Source organism: Salvia hispanica, chromosome 5 (genome assembly GCF_029641045.1).
Source record: "Salvia hispanica isolate PSC_SH4W2 chromosome 5, Shi_PSC_v1, whole genome shotgun sequence".
Taxonomy (NCBI): Eukaryota; Viridiplantae; Streptophyta; class Magnoliopsida; order Lamiales; family Lamiaceae; genus Salvia; species Salvia hispanica.
In genome coordinates, this window is record NC_142696.1 from 8,890,911 (window position 1) to 8,916,642 (window position 25,732).

The following is a 25,732-nucleotide window of genomic DNA, read 5'->3' on the forward strand; positions in this document are numbered from 1 at the left end:
GGAGTTTAGTATTTTATTTATGTGGGTTCTATGCTTGAACTAATTAGAATTAGAATTCAAATTATAGAATTCAAATTATAGTGTGTGATATATTGAGTTTTTATTGGTTAAATTAGAGAAGAGAAATAGAGAATATGCTAAAGAAAAAGAGAAAGAAAAATAATAAAAAGATAATGATGAAATGGGGGAGTGAAACGTGTCTTTTGGAGACTAAAAGGAAAAAAAAGAAAAAAAAAGAAGAGGAATTAGAATAGGGAAAAAGAAAAAGTTGTGAGGGAGATACAAAATCAGAAATTTCTTCTTCTCCTTGTTTTCCTTTTCGCTTCACACGTCTCTCTCTATAATCTCCATGAAAAGCCCTGCTCTCTTCATTCTGCCGCTGCGACAGCGCCGATATGGCACCGGCAACCCACGCTGCTAACCACAATTTCCATATCTCTTGAACTTGCCTCTAATTTCCAAATATACACTTGAAGCTCCGTATATCTATTTCGAAAATTCTTGGGATTTAAGGTTTGAATCTTCTTCCCAACATGTTATTTTTGCTTCTAATGCTATTATTGAGTTTTATACTGGGTAGTTTTGGACTCTAGGTATGAGTAGGAAGAAGATTGAAAAGCTGTCAATTTTCTCACTTCTATTTTCGAATTGTTAAGTGATCTTTATTGATGGGATATGACTCTTAACGAATTTGTAACATGCTTTGATTATGAAAATAGCCTTTAATTCTAGTTTGTGACAAATCAAAAGTTAGGGTTCTTTGAATTGGGGCTTTTATAGTGTGATAAATTTGTGCATTTTAGTTTCATAATTATGCAATTGGAACTATGTCATGATGTTACAAGTATGATAACACTAGAAAGACAAGATTTTTGGGGATAATATGGTGGCCATAAGTTTATGAATTTAAGGTAAGAGATTTAGATTAATTTGTTGAAAAATTGATTTATTGAATAGATAATTATCTGAAAATTTGATTCCTACCACTAAAATGTGAGCATGAAGTGGTTTTGAATTCTATGTGGTAAGTTGTGAAATCTAATTTTAAACAAAGAAAGTTATCTTGTTGGTGGAATTGATGATAATATCTAGTTGGGGCTGCCTTGTTATACAATATTATGCAGTTATTGTGAAGATAAAAATGATTGTTGATAATAAAGGACTTTCCGGACAGCTAATTATAGGTTTGGAAGTTGAGAATTGTGCTTGGTCTTAGTATTGTTTTGGCTTGAAATTCACTCTCGCTTTGAAAACAAGTATGGATTATGGAGGAAAGAGTGAAACTTGAGATATATGATTTTGACAGTCGTGAAAACTTAGTTTTCCCGGGATTTCTTAGTTAGTTAAATTGAACTACTTTCTTTCGTGTTGATATGAGAATTTATGGAAATATTTTAACTTAGTTTATGTGATGTAATAGCATTATTTTAGAGAAATATGAGATAGTATAAAAGATAAGCACATGTTATGAGTTTTGAGCTAATGAAGCTCAAAATCTAAGGTTAGAAAGGCAAAAGAGGTATAATAGTTGGTTTTTTTTGGTTGTGCTTTGAGGGTTCGAATATTTATAGTATGTGTGTTTATTTTTAAAAGTAGGCGAACCAAATGCAAGTGCAAATAACAAAGGAAAGAGCAAGACCTTGAAGTAAATGGAGAAGTAAATGGAGTTTTGTTGACGTGTACAGGTAGTGTACGTGTATTCTATAATTTATTGACTTTAACTTGATATATATTAGGACGTGTGTTTATGTGATTGGTATTTTGTGCGCTTGAACTTAAGGAAGTATTTGAAATATATGAGACTTCTCTAAATCTATGTGATATTGTGGAATAGCTGAATAGTGATCTAAGTTTTTGTGGACTGTATAATTTAATGTGGATCTGACAGGGTGATGATGAAGTGTTATACTATGCTATATTTGTTATGTATATATATGTGATTCAAAGAAGCTTTGTGCCTAAAATGATCCAAAGTACAGTGATTATTTTCAAAAGCTGTATATTGTGTTGATTGACCAATAAAGTAATAACTTGTTAGAGTATTATGTAATATTTGTACAATAATTGTGACATGTATTAATTTGGTTAATAGGTGACACATCGTTGTTGAAAGTAATTTGTGTTTTGAACATAAGTATATATTAGTTGTTTGATTTGAGGGTATGCTTTGGGGGCTAAGGGGTTGTTTATTTGAGAATGATATATGTGCTAAAGAAATTATCAATATGTTGTGAATGCCAAGGTAAATGCTTTATTGATTGATGAAAGAAAGTGATAAAGTTGACAGGAGGATGATATGTTATATGATGATGAATCCGACAGGTAATATATTATTATCGGAAGTATAGTTTGATTATTATGATTATATTTGTTACATGATTTGACAGAATTTTTAGTATAAAAAAATTGGTAATGTTGATTGATATCAGATTGGGAGGTAAATATGAATACATGTATACATCATTCCAGGTAATAATGTGATTGTTTAGTAATAGCGTTATAAGTTGAAATCCATGGGATTATATTTTGGAATGCGGTTACACTACGAGCTCAAGCTCACTCATTTCTTCTCCTTTTGCAGAGTATAGTATAGTGAGGATTTTCGCTAGTTGGGCAGCTGCGTGGTCAAGTCACTATCTCTTTTGTCCATAAGTTAAAGTGGTACACGTGGCATGCTTAGTGAGGATTTATACACGTGTACAGTTGAATAGATTTTTGTTGTAGCATGTTACTAATTATGCAATAGTGTGTATTAGTTTATATGTTTTCAAAAAAAAAAAAAATGTACATGTAGAAAGTCAGGTTCTTAATAAGAGGTATATCGTATCAAAATGTGACACCAATTATTGGGTCTGATAAATCGAAGTGGGATGATTCTAGGACTTCCTATGACGGAAAACGGCACCAGTCGAATCAGCATCGATCCCAGCATGGAGGAGGACAACATACGTCCAGCCAGAGAGGAGACTACCGACCCAGAGCACCACAGTGCAATGTGTGCTCTAAGTACCATTTCGGAGAATGCCGATATTAGAACGTCATCAAGTGCTATACCTGCGGAGGAAACGACCACTTCTCTAGGGAGTGCGCAAATAACAAGGTGGGATCGGGATCAAGGCAGAACGATCAAGGATCCCGTCAGCAATCGAGGGCACCGCAAAATGAATCGAGAGGAAATCGCGACCCACCGTTGCGGCAGCAACAACCTCACCGCCCAAGACTTCCTCCCCAAGCTAGAGCGATCGCGCTGGAACAAAAGAAGCCGAAGAAAGAGCAAGATGATCGTGAGAAACGAAACTTGACAGGTATGGGTGAAATTCTCGATACCCCCGTTGTTGTGTTGTTTGACACGGGCGCATCGCATTCATTTATATCTGAACTATGTGTGCACACTATGAACTTGCCTACTAGCGAATCTGAACATAGAATGATGGTGACCTCACCAGTAGGAGGAATGATAGAAATATCTAGAACATGCTCGAACGTAGAAATTGTTATGGGAAAACTTAAGATAGTTGCTCACGACCTGCGAGTCATGAAAATGGAGGATATCGATATAATCTTAGGAATGGACTAGTTGACTACGAACTTTGCGACGATTCGTTGTAAGGAGAGACAGATATCGCTACAAGCTCCGGGGGAAGAACCCACCATATACCATAGAATCTCGATGAACCGGCGAACCGCAATAATTTTCGCGCTTCAAGCAACCGCAATGATGAAAAAAGGGCGAACTGCCTATCTCGTTTACCTCCATGGAGAGGAGAAGATGGAAGAAGATGAAAGATGTCGCTGTCGTGCAAGAATTCCCAGACGTTTTTCCGGAAGTGTTACCTGGACCGCCGCCGGATCGACAATTGGAGTTTACAATCAACCTCGAGCCGAGAGCCGCACCCGTATCCAAGGCACCATATCGAATGGCGCCCAAGGAATTGGAGGAACTCAAAATACAACTCCAAGAGCTCATGGACCTAGGCTTCAATAGACCTAGTGTGTCGCCGTGGGGCGCACCAGTACTGTTCGTGAAGAAGAAGGATGGATCGATGAGAATGTGCATCGACTACAGAGAGTTAAACAAATTGACCCTCAAGAACAAGTATCCATTGCCGAGAATAGATGACTTGTTCGATCAACTACGAGGAGCCGGCGTGTTTTCAAAGATGGACTTGAGGCCTGGATATCATCAACTAAGAGTTCGAAGGGAGGACATCCCGAAGACTGCGTTTCATACGAGATATGGACACTACGAGTTCGTTGTGATGCCGTTCGGTCTAACGAATGCCCCAGCGGTATTCATGGACTTAATGAACCGGGTATTCCACCCATACTTGGATAAATTTGTTTTAGTCTTCATAGACGACGTACTAGTCTACTCGAAGAACGAGAAGGAGCATGAGGAGCACCTACGAATCACGTTTGAGACGTTAAGGACCGAGAAGCTTTACGCCAAATTCAGCAAGTGTGAATTCTGGCTAAAGGAAGTGAACTTTCTAGGACACATTGTGTCGGCAGAAGAAATCCGAGTGGACCTCGCCAAGGTTGAGGCGGTACAACAATGGAAGTCGCCTTCGACATCGAACGAGATTCGGAGTTTCCTGGGATTGGCAGGATACTACCGAAGATTCATTGAGGGATTCTCTAAGATAGCAAGACCAATGACCCAACAACTCAAGAAAGGAGTCAAAGTGAATTGGACTCCGGAGTGTGAAGCGAGTTTTCAACTCTTGAAGGAGAAATTGACCACCGCACCAAGTGTTAGCTGTGCCAGAGCCGGGAGTGAACTACGTAGTCTACACCGACGCTTCGAAGGTTGGACTAGGATGCGTATTGGTGCAAAACAACAAGGTGATTGCCTACGCGTCACGACAATTGAAACCACACGAGTTGAACTACCCAACCCATGATTTGGAGTTAGCAGCAGTAGTATATGCCCTAAAGATTTGGAGGCATCATCTCTATGGAGTTAGATGTGAAATCTTTACGGACCACAAGAGCTTGAAGTATTTCTTCGAGCAGAGGGATTTGAACATGCGACAACGAAGATGGCTCGAACTCGTAAAGGATTACGATTGTGGCATCAACTACCACCCTGACAAGGCGAATGTAGTGGCAGATGCTTTGAGCCGTAGAAACCATTCGCAACTAGCCACTTTCCTTACAGAGGAGGAAAGTTTGATATGAGATTTTGGTAAATTGCAATTAGAAGTGTTAAGGGCACCCGAAACAGTGGAAGGACGAATTGCCAACTTAGTGGTTGAACCGGATCTGAAAACAAGAATCGTTGCAGCGGAACGGATGGATGCGAAACTGGAGGAAATCCGAATTGAAGTGAGAACCGGTGAATCCGAAAATTTTAGTGAGGAGTCCGACAACGCCCTCATCTTTGAAGGTAGACTGTGCGTGCCAAACAACGAAGAACTCAAGAACGAGATCATGAGTGAAGCTCATGAGACTCCATACACTGCTCACCCTGGAAGCACGAAGTTGTATCAAGACTTGAAGAAGTCCTTTTGGTGGAATGGCATAAAGAGAGATATCGCGACATTTGTAGAGCGTTGCTTAGCCTGCCAACAGGTGAAGGGGCCTTACATCAACGACCGCATGGAAAATTACAACCACTGGAGATACCCGAGTGGAAATGGGAGCACATCACCATGGATTTCGTGACGGCCTTGCCGAAGACCCTAACGGGAAACACCGCAATTTGGGTGATTATAGATCGACCTACCAAGTGTGCGCACTTCACACCGATTCCTATAACTCATGGATCGAACAAGCTGGCTCAGATTTACATAAAGGAGATTGTGCGATTGCATGGAGTCCCAGTGACAATCACGTCCGATCGTGACCCGAAGTTCACATCAAAATTTTGGATCAATCTACAGCGCGAGCTTGGAACACGACTAAATTTTAGCACGGCGTTTCACCCGCAGTCCGATGGGAAATCCGAGAGGACGATGCAAACTCTCGAGGATATGCTAAGAGCCGTGGTGCTCGACCGAGGTGGAAGTTGGGAGACTACACTACCCCTGATCGAATTCGCTTACAACAATAGTTTTCAAGCAACAATCAACATGGCGCCGTATGAAGCACTATATGGGAAAATGTGTAGATCACCGCTCTACTGGGATGATGTTGGCGAGTGAAAGTACGTGGATGTGTTCACGGTGCGCACAGAAGGAATTAACAGGTTCCCTCGGTCCAGCAAATCCACTAGATCACGCGGTCTAGGAACTCGTTGGTCGTAGGAAATCCTGGTCGTCGGACACACAGAGCACTTCTTTCAAAAACTCTCAACCACTTTACTAAACCTAGTATAGGTGATGCACTTTTTATTAGCACTAAATAAACCTGCAAGTATACAGAGTAGATCTAGTATAGCTAAAGGTCAGTACCGGATATCGAACACGGGGAATATAGTTGCAACTGGCTATTATGTACTAAGCGTCAAATACTATCTAGAGAAACAAGAGAAGTTTTGGGTTTTTGAAAGTAAAAACAATTAAAAGCAATCAAACAACTAAATGCAATTAAATCACAAAGATAAAATATGAGAGATAAGAGAATTCCATGGATGTGCGTTCACAGTTATGGTTATACAAATTCCAAACTACAATACCCTAGCACAGTTATTACTTTGATAGAACGAGTCACCTAGCTTATGCTCATGCGATACAAATGTTGATTACAAGATTAGGGTTGTCAATCCTAACACGTAACTCCTAAAAGCTCCTAAGACCCTTGAAAAGTCCTCACTCTCAATTAACAGTGCCGTTTTAAAGGAAGCTAACTGTAGTGTCTACTAAGTGGATCTAACTCGCTAGAACTCTGTCACAGTTATGAAGCAAGTTGTATTGAATCATACATAATTGTGTCACTCAATTATGAAGCATCATGATTAACTTAGGGAAGAAACAAAGTAAAAACAAAACGGGTATTAAATAGAAAACGGAATTGTATAATCAAAGTTGCTACTAACACATCCAAAGAATCCTATGAATTTAGTTAGACATAATTGAATAAGCTAAAAACATAGAATGAAGTGAAAACAATTGGAACATAAAACTAAAGCAAATAAAACCCGTAGGTTGAATCCTTGTCGTTCTTGATGTTCTTGCTTCTTTCTCCAACCCCTTGCACAATGAAGAACTCTCAAATTTATGCTATGGAAGTAATTGGCAAAAAGATGATGAAAGATTAGGGTTGGAGGAGGAGCTATGAAAGCTCCCCTTTTGGGGGCTAAGGAAGGGTTGAATTTTATGAATGAGGTTATGGGGTATATATAGGCTTTAGAAGGATTTAAATTTGGTAATAAGTGTCCTCCAAGCATTAGGAAATATGTAATTTTCGTTCCCCATAGTAGAAGGAAAATATTTGGCTTCACAAGGTAAGATCTTCTTTCCTTCTTCAAATTCCCGCATAGACTGCAGCTGGCAGCTTTGCGCGACTTTGGTAGAACGGCCACAACTCTCTTCACAGAACTCCGATTGAGTTAATTCTTGAACCATCTTGAAGCTCTTTTCAAGACGAAGAGAATGGTGTGTAGAACGCTCCGATCGGACTTCAGGATCGCCGGAAAATTGAGTTTGAAGACAGCTGTCGCGCGCCGCGTTTCTGTGGCGGGTCGCCACACCTTGGCCAGCGGTCGCCGCGCGCAGTCCAGTAGCTTCTGACTCCTTGTGGCGGTCGCCACGCACTTCCCGGAGGTCGCCGGGCGTGTCTTTGTCTCCACTAAGCGCCGGCGGTCGCCGGAAGTGTTACGGCGGTCGCCGGAGAAGCTCCAGATTCCTACTTAGCGTTTTTACTCCCTTTTTTTGCTCAAATATGCACATATCTCACAAAACATGTTAAAAATACCAAAATAGATAAAATATGCAAATAATGGACATGTAGAGTGATTTTGATGACAAAAACGGACCAAATAATGGCCTTAAAACAGTGCAAAATCCGGGCGTATCAATAGGGAAGTAGGGACCGATCCCACAGAGAAGGATGCGTAATAATCATGTTCAAGGATTTGGACTTGTTTTTGGTGTTGGCTGCTGCCACGCATTTTTCTTGGGTTGAGGAAACAAATTAAACTTGACTTAGGAATCTTAAAACTCCTATGCCAATAGCTGGACTTACGAAATAACAAGAGAACGTTGCAAGAAAATTAACTGCTCAATCACCAGATCTAAGAAAACTACTCTGATTACCTAGACCTAGGAAACAAACTGACTTGGGGACCATGACTGAAAAAGCAGGGTACGGACGAAAAGCTGGCAGAATAACTAACTCGGGTACTAACTAACAGCGACATCATCTTCTTCAACCAAACTGCGTAAAAAAAACTCATAAGGAAAACAACATGAATGAAATCAGAGCAGAGCAAACTAAATCTAAATCAAATTGATGCATAACAATGAAGAACTGAACGGATCTACAGATGCTAGACGAAGTAAAACAGGAAACAAGCAGAAAACTCAAATCCATCTAACAACTTCCTTTTCTCACTTCGGATCCAACCTCAGACGCTAAATCCACTCCGGATCCAAGCGTCCGACGCAAACTCCTCCCAACAGAAACACTTCATCACTTCAGATTTAAACAATAACCTCCAATCAATCAATAAACCACAGATCTATCACCAAATTCCCATATCGAGTACCACAACATCAAAATAAAACAGAGATCGACATAAAACTTGTTAAAATAAACTCTCAGCAGCAAGATCTACGTAAATCAACTCGAAATATCACAACTAAACGCAACCAACAGAAGCGAAAAGATAACGAGTAACATCAACAGCCAAGTCGACTCCCGAAAGTGAAGTTCGACGCAAAAGTGCAAAACAACCGAAATTAAAAAGAGATTGTATCTTCGTTCACACGCGGACGCTGTTGCAACTGAGACCTTCTAAAGAAATGAACCCTTCGTAACCCCGAACTACCCCGGATCTCTCATTCCCAAGTCTGTGTTATGTGTGTGAGCTAAAAGAGAGTAAAAAAAAGTGATATCCTTGTGCGTTGCATGCTCTTCTATTTATAGGCGTTGGAGTGGGGTCCAGCGAGGTATAGATAGACTTTGTTGCCCTCAGCTACTGACTCCATCCGTCACGCCTTCTTTCCTTTGAATTCTGCTCACTTCACTTCGTTACTTTGCTAGACCATTTCCTTCAGCATTTCCTCGATCTAGCGATTTTTTCACACACCTGGCTTAGGAAACGTGTTAGACCCAGCAAATTATAACGCTTTTCACCATATAACCGATGCATGAAATTAGCCTTATCAGCGAGCGAAGGGTACTCGGACCCGATGCAGTCGAAGAGATGATTGGAATTGTTCGACAAATTCGTGCAAGAATGAAGGAAGCCCAGGACAGACAAAAGTCATACGCTGACGTCCGACGGACCGACTTACAATTTCAAGCCGGCGATAAAATTTTCCTCAAAGTGTCCCCGTCGAAAGGGATAACGCGCTTTGGTGTTAAAGGAAAGTTGAAACCGCGTTTTATCGGACCTTATGAAATTCTGGAAGAAGTAGGACCCGTAGCCTATCGATTGGCGCTACCACCAAGCCTTGGAAATGTGCATAACGTTTTTCACGTATCGCAGTTGCGGAAATATGTGTTTGATCCGAAACACGTGATCCACTATGAAGAAGTCGCGCTAAATTCCGACTTGAGCTACGAAGAGAGACCCCAGATGATCTTGGACCGAAAGGTTCAAAATTTGAGAACTAAATCCATTACTAGTGTAAAAGTACTATGGAGAAACCACGAATACGAGGAAGCCACGTGGGAGCTTGAGGACAAGATGATGGAACTGTACCCAGAACTCTTTCCATGAAGGTACAAAATTTCAGGACGAAATTTCTTTTAAGGGTGGTGGAATGTAACGCCCCACTTTTTCAAACCCTAAATTTCGGGTTATAAAATTTTTGCATTAAATGCCTTTAGTGCTATGGTATTATTGATGAGTGAATTAATTGCATGATTGCTTTGTGACCTAGTCGCGTTGTGGAATTAAGATTTATTTGCATAGTCAAATATATGACATGGCGTTGAAAAGTCAAAGATGTGGAAAATATGACGTGGCCGTGGAATGGTCAAAGTCGTTGGAAAATGTGAAGTGGAGGTGAAATTCGAATATGTGAATATTTTGATGTGGGGTGAAATAATATTGTGGTGAATTATTTTTCCTAAGGGATGAGTGAGAATTAAATAGGAGCACTATTTATTTATTTGGAAATTTCGACCCATATCATTATTGGAGGAGAAATCCTATTTTCTTGGATTTAATTATTTACTTGGGATAATTATCCGAATTAAATCCAAAGTCCGAATATTCCTAATTTATATCATAAATTTTCGGCCCCCATGATTGTATCAAGGAGATTTTCGAAAATCTCCTATTATTGGGAGAAGGGATTATTTTATTATATTATTTGATCCCTTGTTTATTCTCTTCCATATATAAATTCAAATATCTTAGCATATCTTACCATATCTAAGAAGATCTTGTTATATCCTATTTGAATTAGGATTTGAATTTAAATCATAGGCATAAAAATCGCCAATTCCATAATTATTTGGGAGGATTTATTATTTTTGTGCTCCGTGATATTTTATTCTACTCTGTAAAATATCCAAATAAAATCATAGGCTTATTAAATAGCCTATAATTCGAAAATCCCCCTTATTTTCCCAAATTACACGCCAACTACTAAATCAAATCTCTCCATATCTTCTCCAATCTTTAATTTATTTAATTAAAGATATTATTTTTGCACTCTATAAATAAGAGAGAACCTAACCCTAGAAGTGAGAAAAATAAGGACATGGTCCTAAATCTTTATTGATGAGAATGAGATCTGTATTATCATGCCTTGATTTGTTTTATCGTGCCTATCCCTCGTGGCTATGCCAATATTGATTAATCGAATTCGGATCCTCGTAGAGCCGCAAACTCTACTTGGGTTAGTATACACCAATGTTAGACCGAGTGTTGGCATACGGGTCGGCCGGTCTAGTGATCTGGATTGCGGCCGCATTCCTTGTCATGTAGAATGAGGATATGGTAAACGTCGATGTGAAAAATGGTTGCGCGACCGTGATATTTGATAAAGGATATAATTTGGTGCCTCGGGCCTTTCTAAAGATAAAACCCCGATGGACACTTGAAAATGGCATGATAATTGCTATGGTTTATAAATCTGCTTTCGGCATAAGTCCACTGAGTATGTTTATAGTACTCAGCCCTGCATGTGTTTTCCCTATGTGCAGGTTGAGCAGTGACGAGCGGTTGGCGGTGTTGAGCAGGATAATTGAATAAAATGATTGTTATGGTACTTCGTGTGTAGTTGTGTCTTCATACATGGCTTCACCTTCTCTTGGTTGCTTCCGCTGAAAAATATGAAACTTTCTATAGTTCTTTGATGTTCGAATTATTTTATTTCTTTGGGATATTGAGACATGATTACCGTTGGGGTTATTTTTGAAACCTTGTCATTTTGGGAATGTTAATTGTGATAGTCCTTTCTCTTGAAATCTCATCGCTAAGGCATTATTTCTTCTCTTATTGATAGTTGCTCATTAGATACTTAGGGAAAATTTCTTTAAATGAAACCCTAGCCTATGATCTTGTTGCATTTAAGTCCGCCTAGTTAACGATCGCCGCATTTAATATACCCTAAATGGGCGGGTCGTTACAGTTTAAATAAATAGTTTGACCAAAACATTTAATATTCAAATAGCAGAGGAAAAACTACAGTAATGACTTGACATTTAAATCCAAAAATAACGGTTATCATAATTAATAATCCAAGAGTAAATGGGGCTCAAAAACATAATTGTGAAAAATAGTATTTTTCTCAACGGAAGCATTCAAGAGAAAGAGTGACGTCATGTGTGAAGACACGACGACCCTCGAAGTTCAAAATAAAACCCAACAAGACTTTCAAGTTCGACTCAACACCACCCCAAGCTCATTGCCTCTCAACCTGCACATGAAAAAAACACATTCAGGACTGAGTACTACTCCTTCCATCCCAAGATATTAGACTCATATACCATTTTGGGGTGTCCAACATACTTGAGCCATTTCTATTTATGGTAAAAATTTACTTTATTAGCAACTCCACTTACGCCACTAAACAACATCTCCTAAATTCCTGTGCCCAAAAGAAAGGGGTCTAATATCTTGGGACGGAGGGAGTATAAAATATTGTGCTATCAAAAATATTTATCATGCCATCATCAAGTAACCATCGGGGATTTAGCTTTAGAAAAGCCTAAGACACTAAAATATTTCATCATTCAAAATCATGACTACGAAGAAAATTTCCCATATACGTCAACCATATCTGCACATACATGATATGGACTGTGTGTTGGGGCAGCGAAAGACACGTAAAACAAACATATCCTTACGAATCTATTTTAGGTGATTATGTATTTGATTCCAATTTCATACAATTAAATCTAGATTTATCCTAATTCATAGGATTAGATCAAGGCAATCTCATGTTTTTGCGTGGTTCTCCCAAGATCTCACTTCAATATATTGATTCTTCAAGATCCACCCACCCGTATGAACAATCAAGGACGTGGGAATGGAATGGAAGATTCGTGGTCGACGAATCATGGATTGACGGGAGATTCAGCTAGCAACATCGAGCCACTTTACTAGAATGAAAAATTCTTTTGCTTTAATTCATTTTGATGTGTGGGGTCCTGCACCGATTACTGGGGGTTATGGATTTCATTATTTTCTGTTATTTGTGGATGATTATTCTCGCATGACTTGGGTATATTTCCTAAAAAATAAATCTGACAGTTTTGAGAAGTTTAGCGAATTTTATGCTCTTATCCAAACCCAATATAATCAGAAAATCCAAATCCTTAGATCAGATAATGGGAGAGAATTTGTAAATGAAAAAATGCAAGACTTCTTTCGGGAAAATGGTTTAGTTCATCAGACTTCTTGTGCCTACACTCCAGAACAAAATGGGGTAGCCAAGAGAAAAAATCGATACACCCAGGTAACAATCAACGATCTCTACATCAAATAACATGTTTATCAATAATTTGATGTGATATTCTATAGATCAAGATTAAATTGCATGAAATTGGAACCGAATACATAATCAACTAAATAGATCCGCAAGGATATGTTTCTTTTCCGTGTCTTCCACTGCGGTAACCCCAACAATTGGATCAGAGCCAATTTATTAAGCTCTGATATGTATTTGATTAATTGAAATTTTCGAAAATTAGTGTAAAAATCTAGGGATTTTCGAAAATCATGCAATTACATGTTATATGTTTATAATATGTGTTGGATATATGTTTTTCTTGATTTTATTTTCAGATCCATGACATGATGTTCTAGCGATGATTGAATATTGAGATTAATATTCTAGATCTATGATAAACATCATTAAATCTATATATTCTAAGTAATATATACTAGATTATATGTATAAATTGATACATATATGTATGTGTTTAAGTGAATATATGTGTTTGAATTAAGAAATAAGGTGATCCATGATTGAATATTTGGACCGATGAAAGAATATTACGAATTTTAGATCTAATTCAAGTTCTTCACAAAAATATTCTAAATCTAAGCAAGTATTCATAGATCTATATATTTATGTTCTTGAATATGCTAAAGCGATTTAAATGGCTAAAAGCTTGAAATTTAAATATGCATATTTTGACGTGAACATAAGTGATTGTTACAATTGAAAAACGAGATAAAATTGAATCAAAAGAAAAAAATAAAATTGAAACTAGGGTTTCGAAAACCCTAGTTTGGTATCCGCTGCAGATCGGGGCGAGAGTTGGCCTTACTCGTCATCCGACAACAGCTCCAGTCCAGTGGTAGCACGACAGACGATGGATCGAGGCGGCGGCGAGAGGCTGCAGCAGCGGCTGCAGCGGTCGACTGCGGCCCGAAACCTTAATTAGGGTTTGGTCCGCAGTTTTGGTTTTCGTCCCTTTGTTTTTCGTGTTGTCGTTTCGTTTCCTGATACACAAATTTATAATTTGGGTTTAAAATCCTAAACCAATTAAACTAAGAAGAATTACTTAACTTGTGAGAAATTGGAATGATTTAATTAATTAATCATGATTTCCAATTTGTAAGGGAATTTCTTACCTTATTTAAAATTGCCATTTAGAATAATTAGCTCAATAATTTATTTAATTTGTTAATTAACTGATTTAGGTAGATTCCTTCCCTCTTGGTAAAGTCAAAATAATTAACATAAGAAAATTCAATATTTGAAACCTAATTTTTTGGCCTTTCTATAATTGGATGGAATTTTAAAAGAATATTATCTCTAATATATGCTTTCATATTTATTTTAAGGCTTAATTGAAATTGTCTTTATTTTAATTGGTGGTTTGTGGATTTATTTCCTTGAAATATAACTTGGCAAAAGACATAAAAAAATTATTTAAAGGCCTTAAAATTTCAAAAATTACATTGTTAAAAATTGGATGAATTTTAATTGGAATTCAGTTCCTAGATTAAAAACCTGAATATCTTTAATTTGATGAAGATGAATTTTATTTCATTTAGGACGATAATTTAATTTAAAGATAGAGATAAATTCATTTGGCATTGAAATCCTCAATTATTAAAGTTTGAAATAATTAATTGGAATTTAATTGGAATTCAATTCCTAGATTAAAATTTGAATTGTATCTTTAGTTTTTTATGAAGATGAATTTATTTCATTTAAAGAACGTCAATTTAAATTAAAGCTATGAGAAATTCATATAGCACCAATTTGCTATTAAAACCCTTAATTATTTATTTAAATTGAATTTTGTCTTTAATCTTTGATTAAGGTGAATTTTATTTCATTTAGAGAACATCATTACAAATTAAAGATGTAATAAAATTCTTCTTATCATGTGATTTTCTGAAAGCTATGAGAATTTTTATTCTCGAATTTAATTGGTGTTTTTAAATGGATTTAGTCTTAATTGGATAAATGCGGATTTTTATGTCCATGTGGGCATTATCTTATTAAATTAAGACTTGGCTAATCTTTTATGATATACACCTAGACAATAATTTAGGAATGGTGGATTATTTCTATCTAAGTATATTCTAAGTATATTAAAAGGTATTAATAATCAAGATACATTGTTTTAATTAATAATGTATGATTATTTAAGACTAGACTTTAGGTATAGATAATCTTGTTTATGTGAAGGTAGAATATTATTTTTATCTATATTAGATGTTTAATTAAATAATCAAGTTTCGTCATTATGTTTATGTGAACTTCTTGCAAGTGTGTTTACATGTTCTATGATGATTTATGGATATTTAATCGTCTAAGTTGTGATTTTATTTGTTAAAATCTAGTTTTAACTTAAGTATCGCCTATGTACTTGTTGTATGCTATGGATAATGTGCTTTCAATGCCTTAGAAATGTGCATGCATAGCTAGTAACATGTTTAGTTATCCTTTGAATGTGGATGTCTGTCTGATCTGCTTAAGTGATACTTCCTCTGTCCGCGGATAGGAGTCCCGGTTCACTTTTACTATAAATGGTAATAGGGTTCCACCTTCCACTAACGCATTTCACTCACATTTCATTTAAAACTAATATATACAAGTGGGAACCCTATTTCACTAACTTTTTTCCACCCACTTTTCTTAACATTTTTTAAAACCCGTGCCGCCAAGAAATGAGACTCCTAATGGCGGACGAAGGGAGTAATTTAACAGTAAACCAAAAACTCCAAAATATAAAGCGATAATTACAACAAGTTTGTACATGGCCTCCATAAAATTGATCTAAGTACGAAGTAGTGACCGACCTGTCATTACGGGAGGAACATTACCAGTTTGTATGTTTAGATTTCTCTAAATAAAGGTTATTAAAATCGGTAAAATTAGTTTTTCAGTAATATTGCGACTGGTCTTTACCAGAGCAATATTGCTACGAAATTATAACGACTTGTATTTTAATAATGTTTGGAGAGAGTTATAGGAGGAATTGCTTGTCCGATTCGACCTTTCTTTAGAGGAGTTCACGCATAAGTAAGGAATCCGTAGTGCATGGTTATAACGCTTTAGCAATATTAGTCAGTCATGCCATTTTTGTGGCTGTCGATATTGTGGCCAGTAAACCTAATAAATTTCTTGCATGAATATGACATTGCTTCTTAGTTTAACACCGTTTGTGTTTGATTTTTATGGATGTAAGATGTATTAATTATTTTATGATTATTTGCAATTCCATGATATTTTACATGTTTATATTACCAGTGTTTGTTCTTAGCTTGAACGAAATGTGATTACAACTTGGGACATATATAGTGTCATTCTTAAATCAAAGGAACATGATTCCGATGCATATGTGGAATGGAAAAAGAGACTCAATACTGATCAGTTAGCTGGTGATATGAAATCGTCCTTCTGCCTTTCATACACCAGACAAGGATATGGAAGCTTATGATCGATGGCATGCTGCGAGTAGTCATGTTAAGCAGTTTTTGTTAGCCTTGGTCGGCAATGCTCTTGGCTGGATTGACTAGCCCGGCAGACCATTGATATAAGAACCCAAATGGTTTGATTGGTTGTCCACCAAGTGTCTTATGAGATCGGTGGTGAACACATTGAAGAAAACTGTCTTGAAGGAAGACCAAAAGATGAGTGACTATGTCGTAGAAATGTTGTATAGTTTTGATAGACTCAAAACGCTGTGTGGGAAAATAAAGTCCGGAGACCCAACAACTCATGATCCTCGATGGCCTTCCAAAAGAGCTATGAAGATGCAAAGAATGAGATTTTGTACACTTGTTGGCCAACATCTCTTCTAGTACTGTTCAACAAGCTTATTGATGCTCAAATTAAGATGAGGAAGATACAAAGAAATGTGGCAAAGAACTCTTCTGACCTAGGACGGGAGTCCGACATGGCAGAAAGTTCAAGTCAAGTTCATTTGAAGAGGAGAAATGTTTAATTTCGACATAGCCATAACACTTTTGTGTTTTTGAATAGTGGGAGTTTATTTTGCTTATATTTACGATTGTTGAATTTTAGTTTTTGATATTGTTTTTTTGTCACGTTGGATTATTGGTTTGGAATTTTTATTCTTATATTATCCGTTACTGTTTGGGAATATCAATATCGCTTTATAATGCTTGCATTATTAAAAATGAATTTTGATTATCCAATTACTAATGTTATCGAATGAAACTAAATTTAATATCAAAATGTTTACTTGTGATATTTCTTGTTGATTAAGTTATTAAGAAGTTTTACTTCTAAGTTGTTAAATCAACAAGAATATACATAAGTAAACATTTTGATATTAAATCTGGTTTCATTCGATGTCATTAATAATTAGATCAAAATTCATTTTTCCAATAATGCAAGCATTATAAAATGATATTGATTTTCCAAAACAGTAATTGATAATCAAAGTATAAAAATTCCAAACCAATAATCCAATGTGACATAAAAAACAATATTCAAAATATCAAAAACTATAATTCAACAATAGTAAATATAAGCAAAATAAACTCCCACTATTCAAAAACACAAAAATGCTATGGCTATATCGAAATTAAACATTTCTTCAATTCATATGAACTTAACTTGAACTTTCTGCCATGTCGGACTCGCGTACTACAGTCAAAAGAGTTCTTTGTCACATTTTTTTGTATCTTTCTCATCTTGATTTGAGCATCAATAAGCTTGTTGAACAGTACTAGAAGAGACGTTGGCCAACAAGTGTACAAAATCTCATTCTTTACATCTTCATAGCTCTTTGGAAGACCATCGAGGATCATGAGTTGTGGGTCTCCGGGCTTATTTTCCCATCCATCGTTTCGAATCCATCAAAACCATACCACATTTCTATGACATAGTCACTCATGTTTTGGTCTTCCTTCAAGATAGTTTTCTTCAATGTGTTCACCACCGATCTCATAAGACACTTGGTGGACAACCAATCAAACCATTTGGGTTCTTATATCAATGGTCTGTCGGGCTTGTCAATCCAGCCAAGAGCATTGCCGACCAAGGCTAACAAAAGCTACTTAACATGACTACTCGCAGCATGCCATCGATCATAAGCTTCCATATCCTTGTCTGGTGTATGAAAGGCAGAAGGACGATTCATAGTGAGGAACAATTTCAGATCACCAAACAATCGATCAGTATCGAGTCTCTTTTTCCATTCCACATATACATCATTATTTTATTCCTTTGATTTAAGAATTGCACTATAAATATCCCTAGTTGTAAGCACGTTTCATTCAAGCTGAGAACAAACACCGATATTATAAACATGTAAAATATCATGAAATTGCAAATAACCATAAAACAATTCATACATCTTACATCCATAAAAATCAAGCACAAACGGTCTTCAACTAGGAGGCCCATGTCGCTGGATCTATCGAAGCAAATCCGACGCGCCGCCGAGAGCACCACCGCATCCTCGAACCGTCGGCCATCGTGCTCTCATTGGACTGGAGCTGTCACCGGACGACGACCAAGACTGGTCGTCGCCCCCAGCTCCTCCCTCGTCGCTATGGGTGTCGAAACGGGTACTCGCGGGTACCCGCACCCGATTTCGGCCAAAATTGTTGTCCCGATACCCGTCCCGCACTATGTCGGGTATTACCCGATACCCGAGTCGGGTATCCTGCACCCGACACGGCGGGTACCTGACCCGACCCGACCCGATTTTTTTAAAAAAAAATGTTTTTGTGTTTATTATTTGCATTATCCTCAACTTGTTGATCGTCATCCGTAGTAATGTTAGTATTTTAATGCATCTTAAAAGCATATAAAAGAATCCAAAAAAATCTTTTTTGTTTATTATTTGCATTATCCTCAACTTGTTGATCATCATCCGTAGTAATGTTAGTATTTTGATGCATCCTAAAAGCATATAAAAGAATCCACAGATCATTAGTGATTAGACATTGAACATCTACAATTTAATAAGTATATGTATGCTACTGTTTATATCTCCAGTGTGTGTACATATGCTACTGTACATATGCTACCATATTTATACATATGCTACTGTACATATGTTACTATATACATATACTACTGTATACTATAGAGTATTGGTATTTGTATGCTCTTTATTAGAGGAAAAAATGACAAAAAAATTATATGTTGAAATCTGAGTGTGACCCGAATAATTTAAGTTATATTAATATTTATACTTACAAAATATTTGACTATAATCGGATAATTTTCGGGAATATCGGGTATCCAATCCGATACCCGCAAAACCAAAAATATGATTACCCGATCCCGACCCGTTACCCGTTTTCGTCGGGTAGCGGTACCCGATACTCGACGGGTATCGGGTCGGGTGTGCGGGTACCCAATACCCGCTACCCGTTTCGACACCCCTACTTGTCGCCAATCTTTGATGGGCTCGAAGCTAGGGTTTTTCGAAAACCTAGTTTCAAATTTTGTTTTCGTTTTCAATTCAATTTGATTTCTCGTTTCTCAATTGTAACAATCACTTATGTTCATGTCAAAACATGCATATTTAAATTTCAAGCTTTTAGCAATTTAAATTATTCTAGCATATTAAGAACATAAATTCATAGATATATGAATGCTTGCTTAGATCTAGAATATCATCGATCCAAGTATTCAATCATGGATCATCTTATTTCATGATTCAAACACATATTCACTTAAACACATACATATGTGTATCAATTTAAACATATAATCTAGTGTATATTACTTAGAATATATAGATCTAATGATGTTCATCATTGATCTAGAATATTTTGTAGATTTTGGGATTTAAATCCAATAATCTCAATTTTCAATCATCGATCTAGAACATCATGTCATGGATTTGAAAATAAAATCAATAAAATCAATAAAAACATAAACCCTAAACCCTAAAACATAAATCCAACGCATATTATAAACATATAATATATAATTGCATGATTTTCAAAAATCCCTAGTTTTTTACACTAATTTTTGAAATATTAAATTAAAAAAACATAATCAAAGCCTAAGAAATTGGCTCTGATACCAATTGTTGGGGTTACCGTAGAGGAAGACACGGAAAACAAACATATCCTTACGGATCTATTTAGGTGATTATGTATTTAATTCCAATTTCATGCAATTCAATCTAAATCTATAGAAAATCACATCAAATCGCACATAAGCAAGCTATTTGATGAGAGAACCGATTGTTACCTTTTGATCCATGAATGGATTGATGTTGCTAGCTGAATCTCCCGTCAATCCATGATTTCTCGACCACGAATATTCCATTCTATTCCCATGTACTTGAATGTTCATCCGAGTGGGCAGATCTTGAAGAATCAATATAGTGAAGTGAGATTTTGGGAGAACCACGAAATAACATGAGACTGTTTTAATCTAATCTTATGAATTAGGATAGAACAAGAACAAAATCCAAAACCATAATCTCCCTAGAGCAAGGGCACGAAAAACAGATGCAAGAGGGAGAGAGAGAAGGCCGACGACGACTAGGGTTTGGAGAGGAGTGTGTTGTGCTATTGTGTGCTAGGGTTTCCTACCTCTCTTCACTATTTATAAGATGAACTTCTATTGGGCTAGAATGAGAATCCATGGAGTGATTAGATGTTGGGTTAGCCCATTAGACAATAAACTTATTAAATCAATTAACCTATGATTTAACATATTATTTAATGGAGTATTATTTTATTCCATTAAAGAATAATATTGAACTCTCATCTAAATCACTAAATCACGAAGAACTTGGGTTCTATTTTATTTTAGCATTTAAGATTATCTTAATTCATTAATTTTATTCTTTGTCTGCTATGTGATTTGAAACTTTATTTATCATTCATGGAACTACGCAGATTTCTAAATAATAAATTGCTTTTTCAAACATCTCTTGGAGATAAAATCATACCATACTTGACATGCGAATTCTATGAAATAATATTATAATATTTTCATGTTATTCAATTACTACCACCCAAGATATCATGATTGACTTGCGAAAAACTCTCACATATTGACAAGTCAAAGTGACGTCTGATTAAATAAACAATATTAATATTTGCAAAGACTAAGAAATACTAAAATTTCTGAAGTATATTGTTTTAGTAGATAGCAATAAAAAATATATTTCGGGTTGATCCATTCAGTGCTCTACCACACTAGTGTTACTAATCTCTTCTTAGGTAAGAGAGAATTATCACAAACACTGTAACCATACCAATATATATCCAATGTCTATCTAGGTTGTAATTTATTTTTTCTTCTTACTAGATTCGGTCAAGTCCCCTGCTGAGAACCCATCAGATTCCCTACTTTAACCTTTGGACTTGTTTATTTACATTTCAATAAATAAACCATTATATTATATTATCTATTCTCATAATTAGGTTTACAAGTGGAAGTGGCGTTATCTCGTATACGTGCATGAGCTGACTGTACAAGGCCATGTACGCTCGAAACATCTTTTAGTATACAAACCCCAACACTGTGGTAACAATCCAAGTCACTAGACCGGCCAACCCATAAGATGACATACAGTCTCTCATAGGTGTACACTAATCCAAGTAAGGTTTGCGGCTCTACAAGGATTCTAATTCGATTTAAATAATACATGGCAAAGCCATTACAGATAGACACGTTAATAACAAAATACAGCATGATAAACATATTCACATTTCATTCTCATCGATAAAAATAGTTAGGACATTGTCCTTATTAAATTCTCATCGATAAACATATTCACATTTAAAAGAAAGCTCACCTCGAGTGCTTAATCCTCGATTAAATTCTTTCCCTTACGATCTCGGCTCGTTTGCGAAGATTCACCTTTAGAATTTAAATAAAAAATTATCAACACAAAGAATCAAGTAAATAAATAAGATGCATGCATCGTAAGGCTTTGATTATTTTTATCGATAAGATTACAAATTTTTCCAATTAGAAACTTAGGTATTTCGATTAATTTTGGCTGCCCAAGGTCGTGGTGACGCCGGCCGACCACTCACGTTTTCAACAAGCTCGTGTTGTCGTTCTCGAAATTCTTCTTCTCCTTCGGGATGATGTCGTAAAACAATACTCCCTCCGTCCCACCACAAGTGATCAACTTTCCATTTAGAGTTGTCCCACCACAAGTGATCAATTTCATTTTTTTAGCTAAAAACGAAACTTCAACCATTTTTTACTTTATTCTCTTTCTTACTTTATTATCTCTTTGTCTCTCTTACTTTTTCCTCTCTCATACTTTACTCTCTCCACTTTAATTTAATATATATCATTTTCTTAATTTTCATGTCCAAAAGAAATCCATCACTTATAGTGGAACGAAGGGTGTATAATTTTACTCTAGCCCCAATAATATTAAAAGAAATAGCACGCACATTTAATCCATTCTAACCCAAAACATTTTAAATTTCCGTAGGCCCAAAAATAATCATGCCGCCCACTATTATGCCCAAACCAACCAAAAATAATGTGTAGAAAACCCAAGTCTATAACAAACCCACTCAATTATTGGCCCAAATCAAAAGAAATAAACAAGAAAAAAGGGAGCTAGTGGTAAAACAATAGAGAAAAAAGAAATGAAATATATACTCCCACTCCAACTCTCACACGTAGACCCTCCACTTTAACAATCATCAAATAGACGCTCCAACAAAATATTCCCATCCCCAAATTTCTCCTTTCTTCCCAAAAATGGGACTCAAGCATACACCTCCAGAAAGGAAATTTCCGTCGACACGAATTGAATAGAAATTAGAGCTCCGTCTCTCTCATGCTCTCTCTCACCACATCGAAAACGAGATTTCCAATTCACCGCTGCAGATCGCCGTCGCACTGCCCCAAACGACCCCGATTAGCCCCGTTTCCCCATTAAAGGTACGATCTTGATTTATTTATGTTTCGACTTCGATTTATTCGATTAGTAGCTTGATTGCAGAGAGACGACGGCGTAGAATGTATGGATGTAGTAGTATGAAATTCAAATTGGGTGGAAGAAGTGTATACCTTCAATAACAGACTGTGAGTGAAAGAAACAAAAAGATAGGCGCTACTTCCTCCCTTGATTTTCTGACAGAAGGGTTACAGTGAGTTGTTTCCGCCATTTGAAGAATAGTTGTAGGGAGTTTACCTTAAGCTGGATTGGATTTGGTTATGAAGAAGCCTGTTCAAGCAAGAATTGCAGATTGTGTAGAAAACAACAAATTGTTAAATTAGCCAAAACGTGTGGTTATAGGAAGGAATAAATCGTGAAAAGTTATGTGGCCGATTACCTTGACCGAGTGAGTGAGAGTTAAGAGAATTGGCATTGTTCTTGTGAGTTGTTGCAGATTTTAGAGAAACAATAGGTGTGGGGTGAAACTTAATTTGAATATTATGGAAAAGTGGCGGTAGGAGTAGAGCAGGTTAGGGTTACGGTTGGGAAAAGAAATACCGTGATTGTCAATGAATTAAAGAGGGGAAATAATTTCCAAATTGATTGAGAAATCTATACAATATATAAAAAGACAGTTTTGAGGGTATTTAGGGAAATAAGAGGAGTTTTGAGGGTATTTAGGAAAATGCCTTTTTAAAATATATATTATTATTTAAATATTAACATGAATGTTGAAGACAACGTATTTGGTTTAGAGTCAGTTATTTAATTTCATAATTAGTGGATAAGAGTTGGTTATTTAGTTCTATAGTGGATTAATGGTATAGTTAGTGGCATAATGTTTTCACGAGTACTTATTTATCCTACCAAATCAATTTTTTTATATGTGAATAAGATGATTTGATTTACTTTACATCTCATTTACTTCATTTATGATGGGTTTGGTTGCATTCTGTTTATGAAATAGGTATAACTGCACTTACTCTACTCATTGAGCTGTCGGTTCCTTTTGCTAAAAATTTTGAGTATTCATATTTCTGCTGTGAGCTTACTCTATTGGCAGATTACAAACACATACACAACAACTGAAATTGCATTCACGGGGGACACTACGTCAGACTTCATTACTGATGTAGACAATGCTGATGCTTTGAGGGCAAAGATTCTCATTATGGAACAATAGATACAACGCCAAGATATTCAAATCTGCAAGCTTTTGGTGGCAAAGTGAGAGACAAACAAGCAGAGTCTTGGTCTCAAAAATATAATGATGTGAACGGAAGGGTTCCCTTTGGAGAATATGCAGAACATGAGAATTCCACCTTGGCCACAAGAAGAAATGGCTACTACAGCTCTGCCGACAAAGGGCTCCGAAGAGAAGTTTTTAAGGTTTTGTTTTCTCTTAAATTAACTTTCTTACCTACTAATTGTTTTTCTTTCTGTTCCTTTGGTGTGCTGATGTAATAATAATGTATATCACATTATTATTATTATTACTTGGAGTAGTTAATACAATATTCCAAATAATTTCTTTTTTGTTCTTTCATCGAATGCATGTGGTGTGAATTGTTCAATTGTGCGCTCTCAACGGTCTCATCTTATGCTTTGCCCTACATATTATCGTTTTAATACATATTGATTGTTGATTTTGTGCATTGCAAATTGATTTTGTTCTCTATTTTGTTGTAGTTTTAGGTAAATATTGTAGTTTTAGGTGAAGCGGGCGACTTTAAAAATGACAAACGAGTTATTTTACCTATGAGTTCTATCGAAGAATGACGAATTGTGAAGAATTGAAGGTTTTAGTTTATAATGATGAGATTTATTGTAATTTTAAAGTTAATGTAGTTTATAAAGAAGTTTTAAAAATGACGAGTAATTATCCATTGTGTTTAATTCTTTATTGTGTTAGATTTTTATATTCTTATTCCATAATTTAATATTTAAACATTATATTAAGTAATTTGTTTCAGATTTATTATGTTTCATTGTTGATTTGCATAGATTTTTTATTCTCAAATAACTAAAATTGTTACTCATATTGTTTATTGTTAATATTGATTCTAATTTTATTTAATTAATTTAAAATTTAAAATTAATATTTTAAAAATATATTAATATGTGGATAGCACGAGCGAAGAATAAGGGCTGATTGACTGGTTTTAATTGAGAACTTTATTTTGCAGATAATGGGAGAATCGGAGAAGTGGATCTTTACAGATTTAATTTTCTGCAATTGAAGATCCTAGAATTTAATTAAATTAATTTGGGCTCACATCCCTTGTATTTTATTTAAATTTTGTAGTTCATACTTTATAGTATTTCAAAAGATTGGATTTGTATCATTTATTTAATTTATCGGATCCAAACATGGAATTGAGTCCAATAAATATTCCTCAAGGAAATAAATTATTAATATTCGACTTGTGATTTTACCGTTACAATTTCAAACTAGTTAAGCAAGTTATCTTGTGTCTTGGCAATGATCCCAACCATTTGAATAACAATTAAATTCACCAAGTACTGATTATTTAAAAAGTCTCGTCACATAATCAATGAAGTTGACTTAGTCAACGCACAGTCAAAACTTCAAATCGAATAAGGTTGCTAGAATATCAAATAACCATCTCATTTGTCATTTAATTCACGGACTTCACGACATTAAAAGCATTAAATTAATAAGAGTGAACTACATAAACGGTACCTGATCTTTCACTTTCGCACATAAACGGTACCTGATCTTTATTTTATATCGTTTTTGGTACCTATTAATCACATTTTTGGTACCTGATGCAATTTTCACCCCAAAATACCCTCTAAACAAATTCATTTTTCCATTTGT

General features: G+C 36.0%; 3 long non-coding RNA genes across 7 annotated transcripts; 2 read left to right on the plus strand and 1 right to left on the minus strand.

Annotated features, from left to right (window-relative positions):
* Positions 1–231: 231 nt before the first annotated feature.
* On the plus strand, positions 232–11,558 carry LOC148924323 (uncharacterized). 2 transcript variants are annotated; one of them, XR_016130850.1, is made up of 5 exons: positions 232–513; positions 1,594–1,685; positions 2,582–2,661; positions 2,881–3,305; positions 11,266–11,558. It is a non-coding gene; the product is annotated as an uncharacterized LOC148924323 (long non-coding RNA). The 2 variants fall into 2 exon arrangements; XR_016130849.1 differs by lacking the exons at positions 2,881–3,305; positions 11,266–11,558 and having other exon boundaries at positions 238–513; positions 2,582–2,860.
* Positions 11,559–11,732: 174 nt separating this feature from the next.
* LOC125186632 (uncharacterized) lies at positions 11,733–23,958 on the minus strand. 4 transcript variants are annotated; one of them, XR_007170479.2, is made up of 6 exons: positions 23,288–23,958; positions 23,146–23,178; positions 23,022–23,084; positions 21,778–21,842; positions 20,217–20,335; positions 11,733–11,981 (listed from the first exon to the last, which is right to left on the minus strand). It is a non-coding gene; the product is annotated as an uncharacterized LOC125186632 (long non-coding RNA). The 4 variants fall into 4 exon arrangements; XR_016130852.1 differs by lacking the exon at positions 11,733–11,981 and adding an exon at positions 13,651–14,014; XR_016130853.1 differs by lacking the exon at positions 11,733–11,981 and adding an exon at positions 14,026–16,408.
* LOC125186631 (uncharacterized) lies at positions 22,498–24,441 on the plus strand. The gene is made up of 2 exons (XR_007170477.2): positions 22,498–22,892; positions 23,954–24,441. It is a non-coding gene; the product is annotated as an uncharacterized LOC125186631 (long non-coding RNA).
* Positions 24,442–25,732: the final 1,291 nt, after the last annotated feature.